The 22511-nt window shown below is 49.8% G+C and overlaps 1 pseudogene across 1 annotated transcript in view; it reads left to right on the plus strand.

Moving 5' to 3' along the window:
- The window catches only part of LOC144602462 (protein kinase C and casein kinase II substrate protein 3-like), a 49841-nt pseudogene extending 35669 nt beyond the window's left edge, over positions 1–14172 (plus strand). The window contains exons 6-12 of the transcript XR_013548445.1: positions 182–706; positions 1742–1920; positions 4560–4680; positions 7102–7229; positions 8350–8409; positions 9940–10094; positions 13947–14172. The product of XR_013548445.1 is annotated as a protein kinase C and casein kinase II substrate protein 3-like (transcript). The remainder of the gene's footprint in view (positions 1–181; positions 707–1741; positions 1921–4559; positions 4681–7101; positions 7230–8349; positions 8410–9939; positions 10095–13946) is intronic.
- The last annotated feature ends 8339 nt before the right edge of the window (positions 14173–22511 follow it).

Below are 22511 nucleotides of genomic sequence, written 5' to 3' on the forward strand. Positions count from 1 at the left end.
GGCAGAGATAGTTTCTTTGTGGTCCGGACATGACCCAGACGGTTTCTCAGTGCCCCTGGCACAAAGCAGGAGATGGTGTCTGGTGAGCTCCGGGGCATGAGGGAGGCCCAGACTGTTTCTGGGTGCCCCTGGCTGGGGATCCAGACAGTTTCTGGGTGCCCCTGGCTGGGGATCCTGGCAGTTTCTGGGTGCCCCTGGCTGGGGATCCAGACAGTTTCTGGGTGCCCCTGGGTGGGGGATCCAGACAGTTTCTGGGTGCCCCTGGGTGGGGATCCAGACAGTTTCTGGGTGCCCCGGGGTGGGGATCCAGGCAGTTTCTGGGTGCCCTGGGGTGAGGATCCAGACAGTTTCCTGGGGTGCCCCTGGCTGGGGATCCCGGCAGTTTCTGGGGTGCCCCTGGCTGGGGATCCAGACAGTCTTCAGGGTGCCCGGGCTAGCATGGGGGAGCGTCGGCGCTGTTGAACAGCTGGAGCTGTGGTGGCTGCCGACTGTTGGCGTGCACGGTGTAACGGTGCGCCGCGGCTCACGAGTGAACTCTGCCCTGCCGCAGGTGGAGGTGGCCAAGCGGAGCTTCCATGGCACCTGCAAGGAGGAGCGAGCTGCACAGGTCCGGGAAAACAACGGCCGAGCTGACCAGTCCATGGCCCCGGACCAGCTCCGCAAGCTGCAGGAGCGCGTGGAGAGGAGCTCGCAGGAGATGGAGAAGGTCAGGGAGCAGTGGGGCTGGAGCGTGCATGTGGGGCTGGGGCTGGGGCTGCTGGAGGCAGTGCAATGGGGGAGGGATAAATGCCAGGGCAGGGAGTTGGGCGATCAGGAGAGTGAGACAATGGAGTGGATGTTGGAGGGGCAGGATATGGGGGTGTTTGGTGCAGTGAAGCAGGAAAGGGGATGGGGAGGCACCCAGGGTGGGAGATGGGGAGGGGGAGTTGCCAGGTCGTGCTGGGGCGTGTCTGGGGGGAGGGTACTTTGCCGGCACCCCACTAAGCATGTGGGTGTCTCCCTGCCCACTGGGACCAGACACGGGGGACCATCGAAGGATTGCCTACAGTGGTGGCTGTCTGCCCACAATGTTTACTAGTGTCAACCAGTGTGACCGGCTCACGGGGGGCTTGGCGGGACTGGACATTCGGTGGTGGGGGTGAGTTGGGATTGGTGGCAACATCCTCTCGAGGTGAGGTCGACTGAGATGTGAATTCTAGTTGGGTCAGAGTCAGCTCACGACCTCATCCGAAGGTTCTGCAGGATATTAAATCCACCCTTCATAGTACACACCATCCAGGCCTGTTTCTCCCACCCCAACTTGTCCTGTGTGTCCCCACCCATCCCATTTCACACCCACGTCTGGTCTCCTGTCATTGTCTAACCCAGTCATTCCTTCACTTTCTTTCTCCTGCACCCGTCCCCGTCACTTGCCCCTCTCGCCACTATCCAGCCCGTCTCCCCTCCCCGCCTTTCAGTTCTGATCTAGGGGCCCTTCACCAGCGAGACCCTCTCTTCAGGATCTCCCCTCCTGGCCAGGGCTCTCAACCAGGACCACGGCGAAATGTCTATGGATTATGGACGTGACTGAGGTGTGGGGCTTGAAGTTCGCTCCTGACCGTTCTGGCAATGATGTTGACCTGGGGGTGGAATATAGAGGTGCCCAGGGTGGGTTAAAGGTGTGGAACAGGGAGATCAGAATCTGTCCTGAGATATGTGTGGTTTGGAGAGGGGTTGAAACTGACCGCTCATTGTGGTGCAGAGTCGTGAACGCTATGAGAAATCTCTGGAGGACCTGAACAGATACAACCCCAAGTACATGGAAGACATGGAGCAGGTGTTTGATACCTGCCAGGACAGTGAGGAAGGAAGCGTCTCCAATTCTTCAAGGAGGTCCCTGCTCGACTTCCACACGCACCTGGACCTTTCCAGCGTGGACAGGTGAGGACCTTACCTGGCGAGGCAGGGTGCGGGGAGAGTAAAGGGACGGGGAAGAGGAGAGACAGGTTGGAATGATTGGAGGAAAATGGCAAGGGGAGGAGAGATGAGCAATGCCTGAGATGTGGGAGCCCCAGCAGAAACCAAAGCAAAAAACCCCTGCGGATGCTAGAAATCTGAAATAAAACTGAGCGTGCTGGAAATGCTCACGGGTGGAGTTGACCTCTGGGGTGTTGACTGATGCTTTGACATAACTTTCCCAACCCTGCTGACGAGCTTCCTGCTGGGGATTGTAACCAGGACCATTGACGGTTCCTGCTTCTGTGGGCTAAATGGAGGCACTAGAACCTGCGAACGCTGAAACCTTGAACAGCAAAGTGTGCTGGAGGAACCCAGCAGTTCAGGTAGCTTCTGGGCAGCGAACGCACAGAGATTAGTATGAAGAATGGTCCCAACCAAAACATTGTTTGTCCATTCTCGCCATAGAAGCTGCCTGGCCTGCAGTGTTGCTCCAGTGAGTTAGGTTCGGCCCTGCCTGTGGTTGAGGAAGTGGGATTTGTTCTTTACTGCCAGTTTGCATGGTTCAAAAGGGTTTTGGGGACCTAGAAAATCCCCCCAAAGGAAGCAGCGATCCTCTTGTTACTTGCACTCTAGTCTACAGTATTTGGTGTTTACAATGTGCTTCCTCTGCACTGGAGGAAACCAGAAAGGGATTGGGATATTTTCTCTTCTTGCTGCCACCTTAATTCTCAGTCCCACTCCCATCGCAACCTGTTTGTCCGTGGCCCCCTGTAAACGGCTCTCTCCCTTCCCATCATTTTATTTACATATTTATTTATCTATATATTTATGTATTTATTTATCTATTTATTTATTTATCTATCTATTTATTTATTTATTTATTTATCTGTCTATGTATTTATTTATTTATTTATTTATTTTCCAGTCAATACAATACAACAGATTGACCATACAGATGTGAAACTTAAATAGTACGAAATCATTGTATCAAAAATAAAACAATATAATCACACATGATATTTTCTGACTGACAAAAATGGTGTAGGCAGAAGCCAAAGCTTATTGTGCCTCCCCTTAATACTTAACAAAATATAATTTAAAAAACAGAACATCATAAGTCCGAAGCAGATAAACAAAACATAGAAAGAAACACAAATATAGTCAAGAACCATCATTTCTGTCATGTCAGTTATTTCTCAGTGCTGATCACATATTTTGTATCTTTCAAATGTAATATTTTGGAACATTTTTCTTGAATTTACACAAATTACTACACTCTTTTAATTCATTGTTGCAACTATTCCATAAATTGACCCCTTTAAACAGTCACACATCTATTTACCACATTTGTCCTTACCCTCTTTGTTTCAAACATATAATTTCCCCTGAAAACAAACCTTCTCTTTCCCTCATGATCTTTCCCTCCTCGCTGTGATCTGAGGAAGGGTCCTAACAAGAACCGTTGACTGGGTTCTCGCTGCACGGATGCTGCTTGACTGGTTAGGTTCCACTAGCTGCTCTGGTAAGCATGCAGGTACAGCAGGCAATGAAGAAAGCAAATGGAATGATGGCCTTCATAACAAGAGGAGTTGAGTATAGCAGCAAAGAGGTCCTTCTGCAGTTGTACAGGGCCTTAGTGAGACCGCACCTGGAGTACTGTGTGCAGTTTTGGTCTCCAAATTTGAGGAAGGATATTCTTGCTATTGAGGGCGTGCAGCGTAGATATACTAGGTTAATTCCCGGAATGGCGGACTGTCATATGTTGAAAGACTGGAGCGACTAGGCTTGTATACACTGGAATTTAGAAGGATGAGAGGGGAGCTTATCGAAACATGAAAGATTATTAAGGGGTTGGACACATTAGAGGCAGGAAACATGTTCCCAATGTTGGACGAGTCCAGAACCAGGGGCCACAGTTTAAGAATAAGGGGTAGGCCATTTAGATCGGAGATTCAGTCGGAGAGTTGTGAATCTGTGGAATTCTGTGCCTCAGAAGGCAGTGGAGGCCAATTCTCTGAATGCATTCAGGAGAGAGCTAGATAGAGCTCTTAAGGATAGCGGAGTCAGGGGGTATGGGGAGAAGGCAGGAACGGGGTACTGATTGAGAATGATCAGCCATGATCACATTGAATGGCGGTGCTGGCTCGATGGGTCGAATGGCCTACTCCTGCACCTATTGTCTATTGTCTATTGGTTTGAGGTTGATTTGAGTTCCAGTATCTACAATTTAGTTTGTTTTTGTTGGGCTGAGAATGACCTGGTCTCATCTCCATCTGCTGGATAGTGTACTTGGGTTGGTATATGGGGGGGGGGGGGGGGAGGACTTGCATTTGGTCCTTCCTGTGGATGAATGGCCTGCCAGCATTTAAGCATGGAAAATAGACGCTGGCTTCACCTGCAGCTTCTCTGTCCATGTGCCATTTCTCGGGGTAAAGCTGTATTGCAGCTTTGACGAGTTTGAAGGGTTGCTCGGTGGGGCGAGACGCTTAGCCGCACCCCAAGTACTTGGTGATGCCCTGTTTTGGAACGGGACCTGACCCACAGGCCTCGGGCTACCTCCTATGTGATGGCAGGCAGAAGCCAGAGCCTGGTAACTAGCCTCTGCCCTGGTCTTGTTGCAGTTTCCGCACCATCTATCGGGACCTGCACAAGACCATTGTCGCAGCCAACGACCAGGAGGACTTGCGGTGGTGGCACAACACTCATGGCCCCGGCATGGCCATGAACTGGCCGCAGTTCGAGGTGAGTGTCTGTCTCTCTCTCTCTCTGTCTCTCTCTCTCTGTCTCTCTCTCTCTGTCTCTCTCTCTGTCTCTCTCTCTGTCTCTCTCTCTGTCTCTCTCTCTGTCTCTCTCTCTGTCTCTCTCTCTCTGTCTCTCTCTCTCTGTCTCTCTCTCTCTGTCTCTCTCTGTCTCTCTGTCTCTCTGTCTCTCTCCTCTTCTCTCTCTCTCTCTCTCTCTCTCTCTCTCTCTCCTCTCTCTCTCTCTCACTCTCTCTCTTCTCTCTCTCTCTTTCTCTCTCTCTCTCTCTCTTCTCTCTCTCTCTCCTCTCTCTCTCTCTCTCTCTCTCTCTCTCCTCTCCTCTCTCTCTCTCTCTCTCTCTGTCTCTCTCTCTCTGTCTCTCTCTCTGTCTCTCTCTCTCTGTCTCTCTCTCTGTCTCTCTCTCTGTCTCTCTCTCTCTGTCTCTCCTCTCTGTCTCTCTCTGTCTCTCTCTGTCTCTCTCTCTCTCTCTCTCTCTCTCTCTCTCTCTCTATCTCTCTATCTCTCTATCTCTCTATCTCTCTATCTCTCTATCTCTCTATCTCTCTATCTCTCTATCTTTCTCGTTCTCGTGGTGGGGAAGAGGGATGTCCTGGCTGTCCCAGTCCTGGCGTGTTCACCATGAAGCAAGAGGGACTGTGTGTTGATCCGTGGGGAAGACAGTGAGTCTGAGCCATGGGAAGAGGCACAAGGCCAGTGGCACATGCTCGGGACTGGTGGAGATCACCAGTGACTACGAGCACACAGTCCACTTTGCTCTGTGGTACTGGGATGGGCTGGAGGACCTGTTTACATTGATGGTGGAGAGAGCACAGGACAGTGAAGTGAATGTGGGATCCGTGTATATGAGATAAACATTGGCATTTCCAGATCAGAAAATGATCGTCAGCCCATCAACCAAAGCTGAACCTCAGGATTTCCCAGCTCTGGCTATTTTTGTACAAACTTGACCCTTCTTGTTTGAAACACTGTGGAGCAGTCCTTCCATCTAATTCGTTGGATTCCACATTCCACGGAAGCTGCGACCTGCAGCTACTGCGCTCTGTGGAAGGCAGGAGGGTGGGGGGGGGGGGGGTCTGTAGAAGCTACCTGCACAAGGGCAGCAGACTGCAGCAGGAGGGTACCTCAGTCCTCTCCATGCACCCTTTGGGATGGGTAGGAGGTGTAGTTAAGTCCTTTCGTGACAAATAGGTGCAGGAGTAGGCCATTCGGCCCTTTGAGCCAGCACCGCCATTCACTGTGATCATGGCTGATCATCCACAATCAGTACCCCGTTCCTGCCTTCTCCCCATATCCCTTGACTCCGCTATCTCTAAGAGCTCTATCTAACTCTCTCTTGAAAGCATCCAGAGAATTGGCCTCCATTGCCTTCTGAGGCAGAGAATTCCACAGATTCACAACTCTGGGCGAAAAAGTTTTTCCTCGTCTCCGTTCTAAATGGCCAACCCCTTAATAATCTTATATGTTTCAATAAGATCCCCTCTCATCCTTCTAAATTCCAGTGTATACAAGCCCTGCCGCTCCAGTCTTTCAACATACGACAGTCCAGCCATCCCGGGAATTAACCTAGTGAACCTACGCTGCACGCCCTCAATAGCAAGAATATCTTTCCTCAAATTTGGAGACCAAAACTGCACACAATACTCTCACTAGGGCCCTGTACAACTGCACAAGGACCTATTTGCTCCTAAACTCAACTCCTCTTGTTATTGAAGGCCAACATTCCATTAGCTTTCTGCACTGCATACGGTGCCTGCATCCCTACTTACGTTGGGCTAATCTCTGGAGAAGGTGCATACACCAGAAGCTAAGAAGCAGGACTTCTGCAGAGCAAACTCCAGGCAGCAGAGTGGTGCAGCCGTTACAGTGCCTGCCTTGCTGCTTCAGGTTCATCCCTGACCTCCGGGTGCTGTCTGGCAGAGTTTGCACGCCCTGCCAAAAGGTGAGGGGGTCAAGAGCAGGTTTACTTGTCGTGTGGCATCGGGACTGGAACAAAGAGATTCTATCTTGTGCAACTTTGCAGGCACATTAAATGCACCAACGGGGCCAAATAAATATACAAGTAATTATCAGTTTTCTTTCTAGGTAACCCAGACCATTGTAGCACGTTATCTTTAATGCTGGGGAGCTCAGTATTGAGAAATATCCACCGCTTTCTGCAGCCACCTTTATTCTTGGTCCATTTGAATGACGAAACCATTCAGTGGTCCTGTCGAGACCACATGGATTTCCTGCTAGCATGTGAGAGGAAAAGGAGGAGAGGGGGAAATGGGAATAAAGGGATTGCTTCCATTGGAATTATTGTAGACCCAGGGGCCACATGGCATTGAGCATCGCTATAAGTATAATCACGCTGTAAATATAGTCATTCCTGCCACCTGTACATTTTCTTTCTGCCCCTGAAAGGAGTGGTTTCCTGAGGCAAACCGAGCAATACACCGTAAGGAGAAGTGTGGTCAAGTCATCGAGGAAGTGACGCTCACCAACATCTTGCCGTCCAGTGACTCCATGTCCCACACCTCTCCACAGGACAGGTACAAGCCTCCGACAACGACCCCTCACCCCATCCCTGCCCTCGCCCCTTACTCTCTCTCCTTCCATGGCACAAGGGTGGCAGTCTGCAGACTGTGATGTGTGGTTGGAGGTCTTCCGTGCCTCCTCTGACGGTGTGGACAGTGTTGCAGCGCTAATGTTTTAGGTGCCAGAGCTGTCGCTGGTGCCAGAGCAGCCGCTGGGTAAATTCCCCGCTGGTTTAAAATTCCCCGCTGTTTATTTAGGCTTTTTTTTTCCACAGAGGTGTCGGAGCGGTTGCTCCCGTGAGCTCCGGCAGCACTGCCCCCTGCCTGTGGAGATGATGCCAGCTTACCTCTGCTAACTGAATCTTCTACTCACCCAGGGGTGAGAGGGGGGGGGGGGGGGGCAAACACACTTGCCCCCCAACTACCCATTGCCAACACCTCGACAAGCCAGCTGCGGTCACTTTGCCAAGGGAGAGACTCCTGGGGCTTGGGTCCAAGCCGACGGTGGTAGAGTAATTGTGGACTGGACCACCGTAGCAAGGCCCCTTCTTGGGCATCGGCCAGTGCTCCCCACACTGCCCTCTCCACATCTGTCATGTGCGCACACACACAAGGCACAACCATTTCACCTCCAACAGCAGACAATAGACAATAGACAATAGACAATAGGTGCAGGGAGTAGGCCATTCAGCCCCTTCGAGCTTCGAGGGCACCGAACATATGATGAAAGGGTGTAGGAAGGAAATGCAGATACTGGTTTACAACCGAAGATAGACACCAAATGCTAGAGTGACTCAGAGGGACATGCAGCATCCATTTTGGGTCCAGACTGAGCGTCAGGGGAGAGGGAGTTACAGAGATAATGAGGAGTAAGAGATCAAAAGAGGCCCTGAAAGGGCTTGGGGAAGTTCAGAGGAGATGAAGGCGGTTGTGAAGGATGGGGTTTGCCGGGGTGAAGTGACACTCAAACCCTGATGGCAGCAGATCCACTGGAGAGAAAGGTCGAGAATGACAGGAGGCAAGACTGTGTGATCTTGTTCCTGACCGTGCAGGATCAGGCAGGGAGGAGGGAGGAGGGAGATCGGTGGGTGGATAGAGGATTTTACTGTTCCTAAACTGCTTTTTAACAATGCAGGTGTAACATGGAGGGGAAGACAGTCTCAGACACAACTTTACCTGATGGCCATCGGCAAATGTCAGTAACCAGCCTGTTCAGCACTCTCCTCTGCTCCCCTCCCCCCCCCCCCCAACCCCCCCAATTGCCCTGCTCTCCTGTGACCCCCCTCCCTTTTGCCCTGCCCCCCTCCCCCCCATACCTTTTCCTCCAACCCCCACCCCCCCCCCCTTTTGCCCAGCCCCCCCTTCGGTCCTCCCTACCAGCCTCCCTCCCCCGCCCCCCTACCTGCTTTCCCCCCCCCCTTCCCCTTTAGCCCTGCTCTGCTCCCTGCCTTCCTGACTCTCTCTCTCTCCTTCTCTTTCTCTCTCTTTCCCTCCCTCTCTCATGGAAACTCTGGCCACATGTGGTTTGCCTCTGGGGAAGAGAGTATTGCAAATATTATGCCCTTATTTAGGAAAATGAGAAGTGTTTTTTCGAACACATCAGGGAGGAGATAATGTAACGCTGGTGATGTGTGAACCTAGAGACGGGGTCCTGTTAAAAAAAAGATTGATTGTTACGTTGAATGGTCCAGGCTGGTAAATGACAGCTGGCGAAACAGAGACAGAGTGCGTGGTTTGAGATTAGTTTTGGTTGTTTGACTGGCAAGTGGGGATAGAATTTCAAAAAGGTATTTGACATTGGTCTGCCTCAGGCGTGTGTGCAGAGGGTTGGAGGCAGGGTCTGCCCACTGCCAGCTCTCAATGCTGCTGAACGGTGGATTCCACATGAGTTACCGACCTGCACTTGTGTATACAAGGCATCATTTCAAAGTCTGCAGCCAGCAAAATTTAAAAAAACACATCAAATGTAGCAAACAATTATTAGGTTGTAAGGACAGATATATTCCGATGAAACAGGCTGGCACTTTGCAATTGGTATCTAACAGAATAATGAAGTGATATATTTTAATGGAGAAACAATATCAGGAATGGGTTATACCTGCTGCATTGAAGTTGACGGGTGACTGTTAGATGGTGCTTTGAAACTCCACAGAATCTTTAGCTTAATCCGCAGCGAGCGGCGGGCACGTTGCTTTATCTGCTGTAAAACACTCTTCACACCTCAGCCGGAGTACCATTCTCCATTTTGTGCGTCCGTCCTTGGGAAAGCAAAGCAGAGGAGACTGAAGAGTTTCCCGGGAAGGTCCCAGGGATGAGGGATTTGGGTGACGAGGAGAGACGAGGGCATGTCGGGTTGTTGGGAGTGCAGAGGCTGAGAATCGTGAATAGTTTAGTCATAAATGGAAGCTGTTTGCAGTGAGGGGGTCCATGTGCCAGGAGATGAGCAAAGGGCAGCAGGAAACAGGTTTGGACAACCAGCTACTCAAAGGAAGGCAGCGGACTCGGAGTATTTGACTGTCCTGGCAGGTGTTTGACAGCAGTGTCTCCACCCCTCGCCCAACCTGATTCTAGCTTACGCTCTGACTCCACTGATAACCACACACTCTCTGCTGTCTCTACAAGTCCCTCCTCCCAGCAGCACGCTGGTCATCACTATTTCTCCCTGTTCTCTCACTCTCTCGATCGTTCGCTACGTTTGCACTCATCCCTGCCTTCCTTCCCACAGCGGAGTTAAAGATCACTCATCGGATTGGTCGGATGACGACAGTCCGAGGAAGTGCATGTCGGGACCGGAGGCGGCAGTGAAGGTATCTGCTGTCAGAGTGCGAGCACTGTATGATTACCTGGGGCAGGAGGCTGATGAGCTGAGCTTTTCTGCAGGTACTGACCAACTAACACACGTTGGCTTTGATGCGCAATGTTGCCCAAGTGGCCTTCAGATGCTCTGCATGTTCATGTGGTGATCAATGCCCCCAACTCCACCTTCTCTCACAACCTAGCAGTATCAGTTGGCTGACAAGAGCAAAGGGCACCTCACAACAGAGCCTAACCTGACCAACAACACACTGAGAAATAACGCCAATACTCCATTAACCCTGCTGCTGTTCCCCAGAGTAATGGCCCACCCTGCTCACATTCCCAGACTGCCAGACCCAGCCACATCCCACCCAGAGCAATCCCTCTTTCACTGGGATCCATTGAATTCTCTCTCATTTCCTCAATTTCATGGGATTCTGCTCTCGCCCACCCCCTTTGCTGTCACAGTTGCCCCAGTCCTCGCCTTTCACTCTGCTAGCCTCTGCATCCAGCTCATCGCCCTTTGCCATTGACACCAGTTATAATGGGATTCCACCAGCACCCAACCCTTCATGCATTGCACAGGGCCCCAGTCCCTCTGTGAATCGCTGGCCCGCTCATCGCCCCCCAACCACCTCTGCACCACCCCAGGCAGTTCCCCCTGAAACTGTCGGCGATCCGAACTGGGTTAAAGGACTTGGTGATTGAGCTGAAGACTGGAATCAGACTGGTTGGGACATTGAAGGCAATGTGAGAGTGTTGGGTGGTGTTGAATGGGAACAGTGGACAGTGAACAGGACATTGGGATTGTCTTGGTTGGATAACGGAGGATGAGGGGGAGCATGGGACAAAAAGGATGAAACTTTTTTTTAATTGTCTTTGTATTTTGTTGTCATCTGTGAGGCCAGCATTATAAGAAGATAACTGCAGATGCTGGTACAAATCGAAGGTATTTATTCACAAAATGCTGGAGTAACTCAGCAGGTCAGGCAGCATCTCGGGTGACGATTCGGGTCGAGACCCTTCTTCAGACTGATCAGACCCAGTCTGAAGAAGGGTCTCGACCCGAAACGTCACCCATTCCTTCTCTCCCGAGATGCTGCCTGACCTGCTGAGTTAGGCCAGCATTATGTTTGATTACCCTAATTGCTCTTGGGAAGGTGGTGGTGAGGCATAATATCAAACTGCTCCAGTCCCCCCGATGAAGGTTCTCCCATGAAGGGTGGTTGGGAGGTTTCAGGATTTAGTCCCAGCAGCCGTGCAGGCATGGTGATATTCTCCGGCTCAGGGTGGTAAATGATTTGGAGGGACACTTCATGTGGTTGGGTTCCCATGTGCCTTTGCCCTTGTGCCAGACAAAGGGTCGAACACCCAAAACATTTGTTCTTTCTCCTTCCCCTGATCTGAATGTTTCCAGCATTCTCATCTTAGACAATAGACAATAGGTGCAGGAGTAGGCCATTCGGCCCTTCGAGCCAGCACCACCATTCAATATGATCATGGCTGATCATTCTCAGTCAGTACCCCATTCCTGCCCTCTCCCCATACCCCCTTACACCCTGGACACGTGCATCTCAATCACTTTATCTCCCGCCCTGAGGCCAGCTCTTGGTACCAGGACCCACCCACATATCCCAAAGAAAGACCCCCAGTGATCCAATCTGCAATGGATTCCTCATGCAGTTCAATGGTCTGAGGTGGTCCCCCAGCAGAAAAAGCCAGCCGTGCATAACATTTGTCTGACAGAACATTTGTTTAACAAATTTGTTTGCCCTAGGTAGAAGAGGTTGTGAGTTTGGGAGATGCTGTCGGTGTAGCTGAGGAAAGTAACAGCTATATGTTTGTTTCTGTTTCATACTGCAATCACTGTGCACCAAGGGTGGGGGGGGGTGTGAATATTTCGGCAGGTGAATGGGAAACCAATCAAGCAAACTTCTTTTCCAGGATGGTGTTGTGTTCGCTGAGTGTTGTTGGAGGCCAGTGGAGGGTACTCCATCACATTCCTGACTTGTGCCTTGTGGGCGGGGAATACCATTGACCAGGAACTGAACTGGAGTGGGTACAAGAGCAGGTCAGAGGCTGGGAATCTTGCAGCAAGCGGCTCGCATTCCCAACTTCCCAAAGCTTTCCCACCATCCACAAGGCTTGAGTCAATGCGCTCTACCTATCTGGATGACCGCAGCTTGATCAAGCCGAAGGACCCCTTCCAACACAGTACGCAGGACATAGTGGTCCACTTGCTGGGTGCCCTGTCACAATCACCACTGGTACAGGGTAACAGCAGTTTGTACCATTCACAAGATGCACTGCAGCAACTTGCCGAAAATCCTTAGACAACATCTTCCAAACGGGGCCAATCGCAACTAGAGGGATAAGGGCAGTAAAAGCACCAACTGCAGGTTGCCCATCCAGTCACCCTCCATCCCGACTTGGAAATACATCACCGTTCCTACACCATCGCTAGGTTAAACTCCTGGAACTTGCTCACAGCATGGTGGGTCACCTTGTCACACCTCAAGATGGCGACGGTTCAAGATGATCGCTCATCGTCACCTTCTCAAGGGCAAGTGGAGATGGGCAATTAAATGCTGGCTCACCCTGTGAAGCCCACATCCCTTGAATGAATATAAACAAAGATGGTGGAAAGGCTTGGAGTGTCAACAGATGAGTCACTCACTGCAGAATACAGAGGCTCTGAGCTGCTCAAAGCCTGACCCCTATACCAAGGTATTGATCACTGGCGGGCACAGTGGTGCAGCTGATAGAGGGCATTAGCATGCCACAGATCTGGGTTCAAGCCTGACCTTGGCTGCTGTCTCTGTGGTGTTTATACCTTCACCCTTGCACCTTCCTCTGTCCTCCACTTTCCACCCGTCCCAGCAATGTGTGAGCTGGTAGTTTAATTGGCTACTGAAACTGCCCCCATGTGTATGTGAATACACATGTGTATGTAAATGGTAGGTGAATGGTAGAATCTGGGGTAGTTGATGGGAATGTGGTAGGAATGAAATGGGCTCATGTAGGATTGGTATAAATGGGTGTTTGGTGGTCAGCATGGACTAGTGGGCCGAAGGATCTGTTTCCATGCTGTATCTGTGCAAGAGTAGTTGGGCCCATGGAAGCTTACAGTGCAGCGGATGGCCATGCAGCCAAATATTCCTCTTTACTCTTCCCCCAAGGGTTTGGAAGTGGGAGGATCGAGCTTCAGGACAGTGGAGGTGTGGAGCACCAATTGCCAAGCATGTTATGTGGAACACATTTGCATGCTGTGGACTGTAAAATGGAGCCTGGCTTGTTTTTTGCAGGCCCATTAACCTTTGGCTGTCTTTGCACACTGCTTGCTAACTTCAATCCTGTGCATGGTTTCAGGCACAAAGCCAGCATCAAATTTTGCCCACTTTGGACTTACACTTCTAACCTCTAGCCTGAAGTTGCCTGACTAAGTTCCAGTTGAAGCCTGAAGACTTCTGCTTCACAGCAGCAAGTTTGTGGCCTTACCAGGACACCACACCAGTGTAGGAGCCAGTACGTGGCCTGCATTCACGGTGCATTGACCTTGCTGACTCCTGGCAGCAGCTTCTGGGGGCCAGTCGCTAAATAAATGAGGCCTTTTGTGGGGAGGGGGCGGCCTGACCTGACCTGACCTGACCTGCCCCACGCTGGGATCTAGTCATCGCCTGATGGTTGTGTGAGGAGGTGTGGGCGGAGCACAACAACAGCAAGGCAGCATTTGTTGCAGATTGTGTACTGCACTTGCAGTGGGATACATACTGTGGAGTACGTCACTGAAGCCTGCCCCTAGCTTCCCACCTCGTACGGCAGCAGCTCCACCTGCACCCTGGGTCAGGACATGAACCGCAGCCCCACTCCCACCCTCGTCAGGTCGCTCCCATCCCCAGCACCAGCCGGGTTACTTGTCCTCGTGTTTTCCCACAGGTGAAGAGTTCCTGAAGATCGGAGAAGAGGATGAACAAGGCTGGTGCAAGGGTCAACTCGGCAGCGGACAAGCAGGACTGTACCCAGCCAACTACGCAGTGCTGGTGCATTCCTGATCGATGCTTCCTGCAGCCTCTACCTCTCCTACTCTCTGTCTTTGCTGACGATTGTTTTTCCTTCTCCCACTTTTATCCCTTGAGTGAAGGATTACAGACACTACAGTTAAGCACTTGTGTTTATTAATCCGCGGCCTTGGATGGCACCTTGCGATCCCTCATGTTTTTGTTTTTGTTTATCTAACCAGGTGCCTGAGGCAGCTGTACCGAGCCACTAGAATGAACAGCGCGGTATTTATGATTGATAGACTGTTCAGGTAGCAGACCCATGACTTTTGAGAGTGCCCCTTCGTTAATAACAGCAGGAGATACTCAGCAGATCAGGCAGCATCCATGAAGAGAGGAATACAGTTGACGTTTTAGGCCCATGGCCTGGGTTTTGAGCAAACATACTGAAGTTGCTCTCTCCAAAGATGCTGTGTGGTCTGAGCCACTTCCCAGTGTAGGTTCCGGATGGTTGGATGGGTTCCTGGTCCAGATGTCTATGAAACCTATCCTTTTTTCTAAACAATGAAGGGCAGTTTGAGCAGGGTGAATGCTGGAATAGATGCAGTGACGATTTATGAGTGAAAGATGATGTATTTCTTAACCAAGCCAGAAAGGACTATGTTCTCGTTGATCTTGAGTGTACCTGCCAAGAGAAAAATAAACATGAGCGATCACCCACTGGCTTGGCGACTCATTCTGGGACCCATCCCTGTGCTGTTCCTGCATCCGGGAGGCCGGTTCACACAGCTGCTTGCTCTGTGCAAGAGACGCCATTCGGCCCATCTGCGCAGAACTGGCTGGGTCACTGCCCTCCCCGGCTCAACGCGCAGCAAAGACAGTTGTGCTCATCCAGCTGTTTTGTGATGGCCACATCTGTCTGCACAATCCTCGGGCAAAGTTCTGCACTTGTTCGGCTTGCCCTAATCCATCGCCCAGTTAGTTCAAATCATTGCAAGTAGCTCCCAATCGCGGCCCTGGCCTCCGATGACTTTGTAACGTCTTTGTACAAGGCTCCACCTTGCAGCTGCTGAGCAACTTAATGATCACGTCACGAATGATTCATACCTAAATCATTCCCATATATTATAATAAGGGTGCCAGCACTGAGCCCTGCAGAACATCACTTATCATCGGCTTGTGTTTGTTTGCTAGGTTCCTTTCTTACACACTGCGGTAATCGTTGCTCATTTCACTACCTGCACCATCACTTTGCCTTTCACTTGTTAAATTTCACTTCATCTGAAGACTTCACTTCCCACCCCTCTCCCACTTAATTTAAAGTCTTTCCTGCAGCCCAAGTTATTTGATTTGCGTAGGACAATGGTCACAGCGCAATGGAAGTGAAGCCCGTCTGATGGTTTGGGTCCCTGCCTCCTCAGTCCTGGTGCCAGTGGCCCATGAATTGAAACCATCTCTCCAAGGCCAAAGTTTGAGACACACTTTTAATTCTGTAATCTCCTTGGCCCTGGTTCCAATTTGTATTTACCTTGACTAGTAACCCAGAGATAAGTGATTTGGATCCTAATTGTTCATAATCCTTCATCAAAACCACCTTCTTGGTTGGCCTCCATCACTGATTGACACATGTAGCTCGGCAACAATTAGATCGTGGTCCTGTGCTCCAGGTTCCCTCCAGCAACAATAATAAAGGCAGGTTGTTCACAGCCTCATGTAAACCTTGGTTAATCCACCTGCTTGGGCCTATGGACATGCCAGACATTACCGAACCCTTGGATCTCAGAGTCAGAGAGTGATACAGTGTGGAAACAGGCCCTTCGGCCCAACTTGCCCACACCGGCCAACTACACTAGTCCCACTTGCCTGCGCTTGTTCCATATCCCTCCAAACCTGTCCTATCCACGTACCTGTCTAACTGTTTTTTAAACAATGGAACAGTCCCAGTCTCGAATACCTCCTCTGGCAGCTTGTTCCATATGCCCACCACCCTTTGTGTGAAAAAGGTTACCCCTCGGATTCCTATTAAATCTTTTCTCCAACATCCTCTGGTCCTCGATTCTACTACTCTGGGCAAGAGACTCTGTGCATCTACCTGATCTATTCCTCTCATGAATTTGTACACCTCTAAAAGATCTCCCCTCATCCTCCTGCGCTCCATGGAATAGAGACCCAGCCTACTCAACCTCTCCCTATAGCTCACACCCTCTAGTCCTGGCAACATCCTCGTAAATCTTTTCTGAACCCTTTCAAGCTTGACAATATCTTTCCTATAACACGGTGCCCAGAACTGAACACAATATTCTAGATGCAGTCTCACCAACGTCTTATACAACTGCAACATGACCTCCCAACTTCTATACTCAATACTCTGGCTGATGAAGGCCAAAGTTCCAAAAGCCTTTTTGACCACCTTATCTACCTGTGCCTTGACCTTCAAGGAACCATGCATTTGTACTCCTAGATCCCTCTGCCCTACAACACTACCCAGAGGCCTACCATTTACTGCCCTTGTTCGACATCCCAAAATGCAACACCTCACACTTTTCTGTATTAAATTCCATCAACCATTCCTCTGCCCACCTGGCCAATCGATCCAGATTCTGCTGCAATCTTTCACAACTATCTTCACTATCTGCAAAACCACTTAAGTTTTGTATCATCAGCAAATTTACTAATCTTGCCCTGTATGTTCTCATCCAAATCATTGATGTACATGACAAACAGTAATGGGCCCAGCACCGAACCCTGAGGCACACCTATCTTATTCCTATTAACATCTCAGCACTCTTTTAAATCAACTTTTTCGATGTTGTACAAGTTGGTTAATTTTCTGCTGTTCCAGGTAAGTTGAACGGAAACAGAGGAACTGTGGTCTTGGCCATTGTGAAGAGAGCATTGGATCCTGTTCCAAAGATATGGAGTCCCCTCATACTTTAAATGTTCCATCGCAGGCAACCTATGGCCTGGACAAGCAACACAGTTGTGGTCATTATGGTTGCAGAAAATTTATATCTACTGTGTGCAGAGCCGGAAATCCAGGTTCAATCCCGACTACGGGTGCTGTCTGTACGGAGTTTATATGTTCTCCCTGTAACCGGGAGGGTTTTCTCTGAGATCTTCGGTTTCCTCCCACACTCCAAAGACGTACAGATTTGTAGGTTAATTGGCTTGGTAGAATTGTAAATGTTCCCTAGTGTGTGTCGGATAGTGTTAATGTGCGGGGATCACTGGTCGGCTTGGACTCGATGGGCCGAAGGGTCTGTTTCCACGATGTATCTCTGAAACTAAAAACTAAAAGCTCGTAACTGTACTGGCACCTATGACCACTACATCAGTCCTCTGGCTTGAATAGCTCCCTGCACCACAGTGCTGTGGTCAGTTTGTGTGTCCACTCTCTGCTCCCTGCTTTCGGCTATGCAGGCAGTGAGCCCTGTACATGTTGGGCAAGCAAGGCCTGAGGGTAAAGTTGCACCTCCTGCATTCCCAAACCTTCCTCACTCCTAGTCCTGCCCTCCTGCCCCTCTTGACTGACCACTTCTACTATCACCTAAGGAGCGTAACCTCCTGGAGCAATGTGTCCCTTGTACCTTCTCTCCTCCCTCGATCATCAGTCTGAATCTCTGACTGGATCATCAACTCTGAACCAAAGTTCCTTGGGCTGCAGGTACGACTGCCACGAATGGCTGGCGTCAACTCCCACTTAAAATGGTTGCATGGGACCTATCAAGTCTGCCTTAACTGTATTTAGCAAGAAGGTGGCTATTTATTCTTGTTAATAACAATAACTAATCTAGTTTCAGGTTTTAGTTATAAATCTATGCAGTGTTCTTTTAAAATTTAACCCTAGAATCTCTTTAAAATAGAGAAAAGAAAAATTGCCATTGGATTCCAACGAGGTCTCATACTCCATTGTCAGAGTAGCTCTCTGGACCAAAACAAATGATCTTTAATGCTGTCGTGGTCTCTTCAAGTGTTGTTCTTGCTTCAGTGAAGTCCCTTCCTCAGAATCCCATGATCTGTAGACCTGTGTGAAACAGCTGAATGAAACATCGTACGAAATCAGGGCAGGAAAGTGTTTGAATTGTCTTTTCTAATAAAAATGCCCTGTCTTTTGAATGGAGGGGTAAAATTAACAGGAGTTGGCCATCTGGTCCTTTGAAGCTGTCCCCACCCTTCATCAAGATCATAATTGGTCTTCTAGCACAGAGCCATTTTATTGAGTTATTCCCATATTTTTCAATTCCCTGTGTGGAAATTAATTATTCTATGTTTGAAGTGAACTGAGTCCACTGCTGTTTACCCTGATGACCCACCACTGTTGCGCCAAGTTCAGTACAAACCACATCATGAAGTACGCGGATGACACAACAGTGGTGGGCCTAATCCTGGACGGCAATGTGGAAATTAATTATTCTATGTTTGAAGTGAACTGAGTCCACTGCTGTTTAGGAGGAGGTGAAACAACTGGTGGACTGGTGCAACACGGGTAATCTGGTCCTGAATGTCGCCAAAACAAAGGAGATCATCGTTGACTTCAGGAGAAACCGGCACAGTCACACACCACCCCACATCAGTGACACCGCGGTGGAGTTAGTCAGTAGCACTAAGTTCCTGGGGGTGCAGATCACAGACAGCCTGACCTGGTCCCTAAACACTGCGTCTCTAGTCAAGAGAGCCCAGCAGCGTTTGCACTTTCTGCGCCGGATGAGAAGAGCACACCTCACCCATCCCATCCTCACCACTTTCTACAGGGGCACCATAGAGAGCATACTGACCAACTGCATCTCTGTCTGGTTTGGGAGCTGCAAACCCATCAGACTGGACGTCCGTGCAGAGAGTGGTGAGGACGGCTGAGAAAATCATCAGGACTTCACTTCCTTCCATCCAGGTCATTGCACACAAACGCTGCTTGTCCAAGGCCAAAAATATCATTAAAGACCCCACCCAACTCCATCATGGACTGTTCACCTCTGGTCAAAGGTACTGCAGCACACGGAGCAGAACAGCCAGGTTCTGCAATAGCTTCTTCCCCCGAGCCATCAGACTCTTCAATTCACAATGATCCACCGCCATTATTGCGAGTTACTTATTTATTTATTTTTCTTTAATCAACTTATATTATTTGGTGTTACATTGTGAGCCAGTTGCAACGGAATCTCATTCAAATATGCACTCGCCTGGTGTATAGTTTTGAATGACAATAAAGTTATATTCATTCATTCAAAACTAAATTGGACAAGTACGTGGATAGGATATGTTTAGAGGAATATGGGCCAACTGCAGGCAGATGGAAGTAGTGTAGATGGGACATGTTGGTCGGTGTGGGCAAGTTGGGCCGAAATGTTCCTTGCGGCACGGTGGCGCAGCGGTAGAGTTGCTGCCTTACAGTGAATGCAGCGCCGGAGACTCAGGTTCGATCCTGACTACGGGCGCCGTCCGTACGGAGTTTGTACGTTCTCCCCGTGACCTGCGTGGGTTTTCTCCGAGATCTTCGGTTTCCTCCCACACTCCAAAGACGTACAGGTATGTAGGTTAATTGGCTGGGTAAATGTAAAAATTGTCCCTAGTGTGTGTTGGATAATGTTAATGAGCGGGGATCGCTGGGCGGCGCGGACTCGGTGGGCCAAAGGGCCTGTTTCCGCGCTGTATCTCTAAAAAAAACCATAAAGATTAAAAATTCCAAAGATTTACCAAGTGAAGAATCTTTTTCTCCTCTCAGTCTCTAATGGTTACTTGTGATCTGTGCCTCCTGGTTCTCAGCCTTGAGCCATTGATGAATCTTATACATTTCAATGAGATCCTTCTCATTTACCTCGTGAGTAGATTATATTCAATATCTCTCCATGTGGTAAGTGCAATATCCCTTGGAATCTATCTTTGCTGGTATTCCCCTATCTCTCCCTCCATAACTACCTGATGCTAGATCTTTGGTTTCTGATATCTTGGGTAAGAAGTGCAAAATTATACACAGTGCTCCAGGTGTGCTCAACAAGCCCCTAGTAACACTGGAAAGATGTCTTTACTCCTATGCCTAGATCCTCTGGTAGTAAAGAACAACATACTTTCCTAACTAGTTGTTTCGCCTGCACATTGGCCTTCAGCGAGTTCTGCAGAAGGACATCAACCTTTGAACATCAACATTAGCCAACCTCTGACAGTTTAAACAATATTCTGTTTTTTGCACCAAAGCAAATAATTTCACATTTCCCCGTGTTACATTGTGTCTGCAATGTCCTTGCTCACCGGCCTGGCTTCATACACCCTTGAAACCTCTTAATGCTGCACACAAGGGAACAGCTCACTTTGTTTCACCCTCAGCAGAGCAGTTGCAGACAAGCTTGTCCACGACAACATTGACCACCAGATTGAGCTCTGTGCTGGGGCGCAATGGTGGCGCACCGGTAGAGTTGCTGCCTCGCAGCGCCAGAGACCCGGGTTCCATCCTGACTGCGGGTGCTGTCTGTACGGAGTTTGTACCTTCTCCCCGCGACCTGGTTATATTTTCTCCGGGATCTCCTGTTTCCTCCCACACTCCAAAGACGCACAAGTCTGTAGGCTGATTGGCTTGGTAAAATTGTAAATTGTCCCTTGTGTGTGTAGGATAGTGTTAGTGCGCGGGGATCGCTGGTCGGCGCAGACTCAGTGGGCCGAAGGGCCTGTTTCCGCGCTGTATTTCTAAACTAAACTAAACCCGCTGCGGCTCCAGCCAAACTCTCAGTGCAATCACAGTGTATTCTGTGGAGTTTAAACGGATGCTGAATATTGAAGCACAACATTCTTACAAGACTTGGGAGCTGAATGCCGTGAGGGCATTTACCAGGAATGAGGAAAAGCACGCCACAGTCTTGTACGCTCCAAGGAATAAACTCCTAGTCTGGCCTCTTTCCCTATAGCTTGGTCCCATGAGTCCTGGCCTGGGTCAACACTGGCAACATTAGTGTCTCAGTGTGATGGCTTTAAAAGGAATGAAGGCCAGCCTATTCTCGAGGGCAGGTTGTGCCAACCATGTTCCTGTGCTTCAGAGTTGCCTGTGGTCACAGTAGTTGGGGCAGTGGGATCGATGTTGGCTGGTCGGTGTGAGAATGCTGCTCGTTCCCTTCTCTGAAGGGCTTCCAGAAAAGGCAACAGCATGGACACGGATGAGAAGCAGTCAGAGCCGGCTCATCTTTCAGACTCGACTGTGGAGGGAGAAATATTGACCGGGGCAGCAACTCCACCTTCAGGGATGGGGCTCAATGTTCCCTCTGGCTTCCCCCCCCCCCCCTCCCCCCCTCATCAGGCCAGAATTGCAGAGCCACAGTTGGGACCATTGGCTGGGCTTCAACCCCTCCATTCCTCATCCCTCCCCACTGGAGTCTCGGCCTCAGCACTGTCCTTGCACCTTCTCTGCTCTCACTGCCTGTGCCCCAGGGTCTGCCCTGACTTCCATCCGTACGTACAGCCCTAGAAGGTGGTCCCTGCTGTAATCTGGGAATGTGACTCCTTCTCATCTTGCACCTCACCCACTGTGTGGTTCCACTAATAGCAGACCATGGATTACATGGCTTTTGAACTGATGGCTGGGACAAGAATTGCTTCTCGGAGTCATGTCCTTTAGTGCAGTTGCAGCATCTGAGAAGGTGGCTCCCTTCACACTGCAGGTCATCATCTTAATGCATCCATCTAGATAGACTTACAGTGACACCCCCAGGATGCCATTCAGCCCATCAGACTCGTACTGGCTTCCAGGAACAGACTCCACAGTCTTGCTGCTTTCCTTATTCCCCTGTACCCCTTATCTTATTTTTTTCAATTAAGTTTTTAAGATTCAAGTTTAGTTTCGAGACCCAGTGCAGAAACAGGTCCTCTGGCCCACCAACCAGTGATCCCTGCACACTATCCTACACACACTAGGGACAATTTACAATTTTTACCAAGTCAATTAACCTACAAACCTGTACGTCTTTGGAGTGTGGGAGGAAACCGGTGATCTCGGAGAAAACCCACGCAGGTCACGGGGAGAACGTACAGACTCCGTACAGACAGCACCCGTAGTCGGGATCATCTCTGGTGCTGTAAGGCAACAACTCTACCCCAGCACCAGTTTGCCGCCCTAGTTGGCCTGTTCTGTGGAAGTGGCAACAGAGAGAGGCAGTGATGATGAAGGTATCTGGCACACTTGCCTTCATTGATCAGGTTATTCCGTACAGGAGCAGGGACATATTTACAGCTGTTGGTCACACCACACTGGAAGTATTATGTGCAGTTCTGTTAGCCCTGCTTTAGGAAGGATGCTGTTAAGCTGGAAATAGTGTATAATAGATTTACCAGGAGGTTGCCAGGACTGGGTTTCAGGTAGGCAGAGACAGGGTAGGCTGGGACTTTTATTCTAGAAATAAAGGAGACTGAGGGTGACCTTGTCGAGGTATTTATAAAATCATGATGGTCACAGTATTTTCCCCAGGGTAGGAGAATTTAAAACTGGAGGGTGTAGGTTTCAGGTGAGAGGGAAAACATTAAAAGG

The sequence above is a fragment of the Rhinoraja longicauda genome, chromosome 18 (genome assembly GCF_053455715.1).
Source record: "Rhinoraja longicauda isolate Sanriku21f chromosome 18, sRhiLon1.1, whole genome shotgun sequence".
Lineage (NCBI taxonomy): Eukaryota > Metazoa > Chordata > Chondrichthyes > Rajiformes > Arhynchobatidae > Rhinoraja > Rhinoraja longicauda.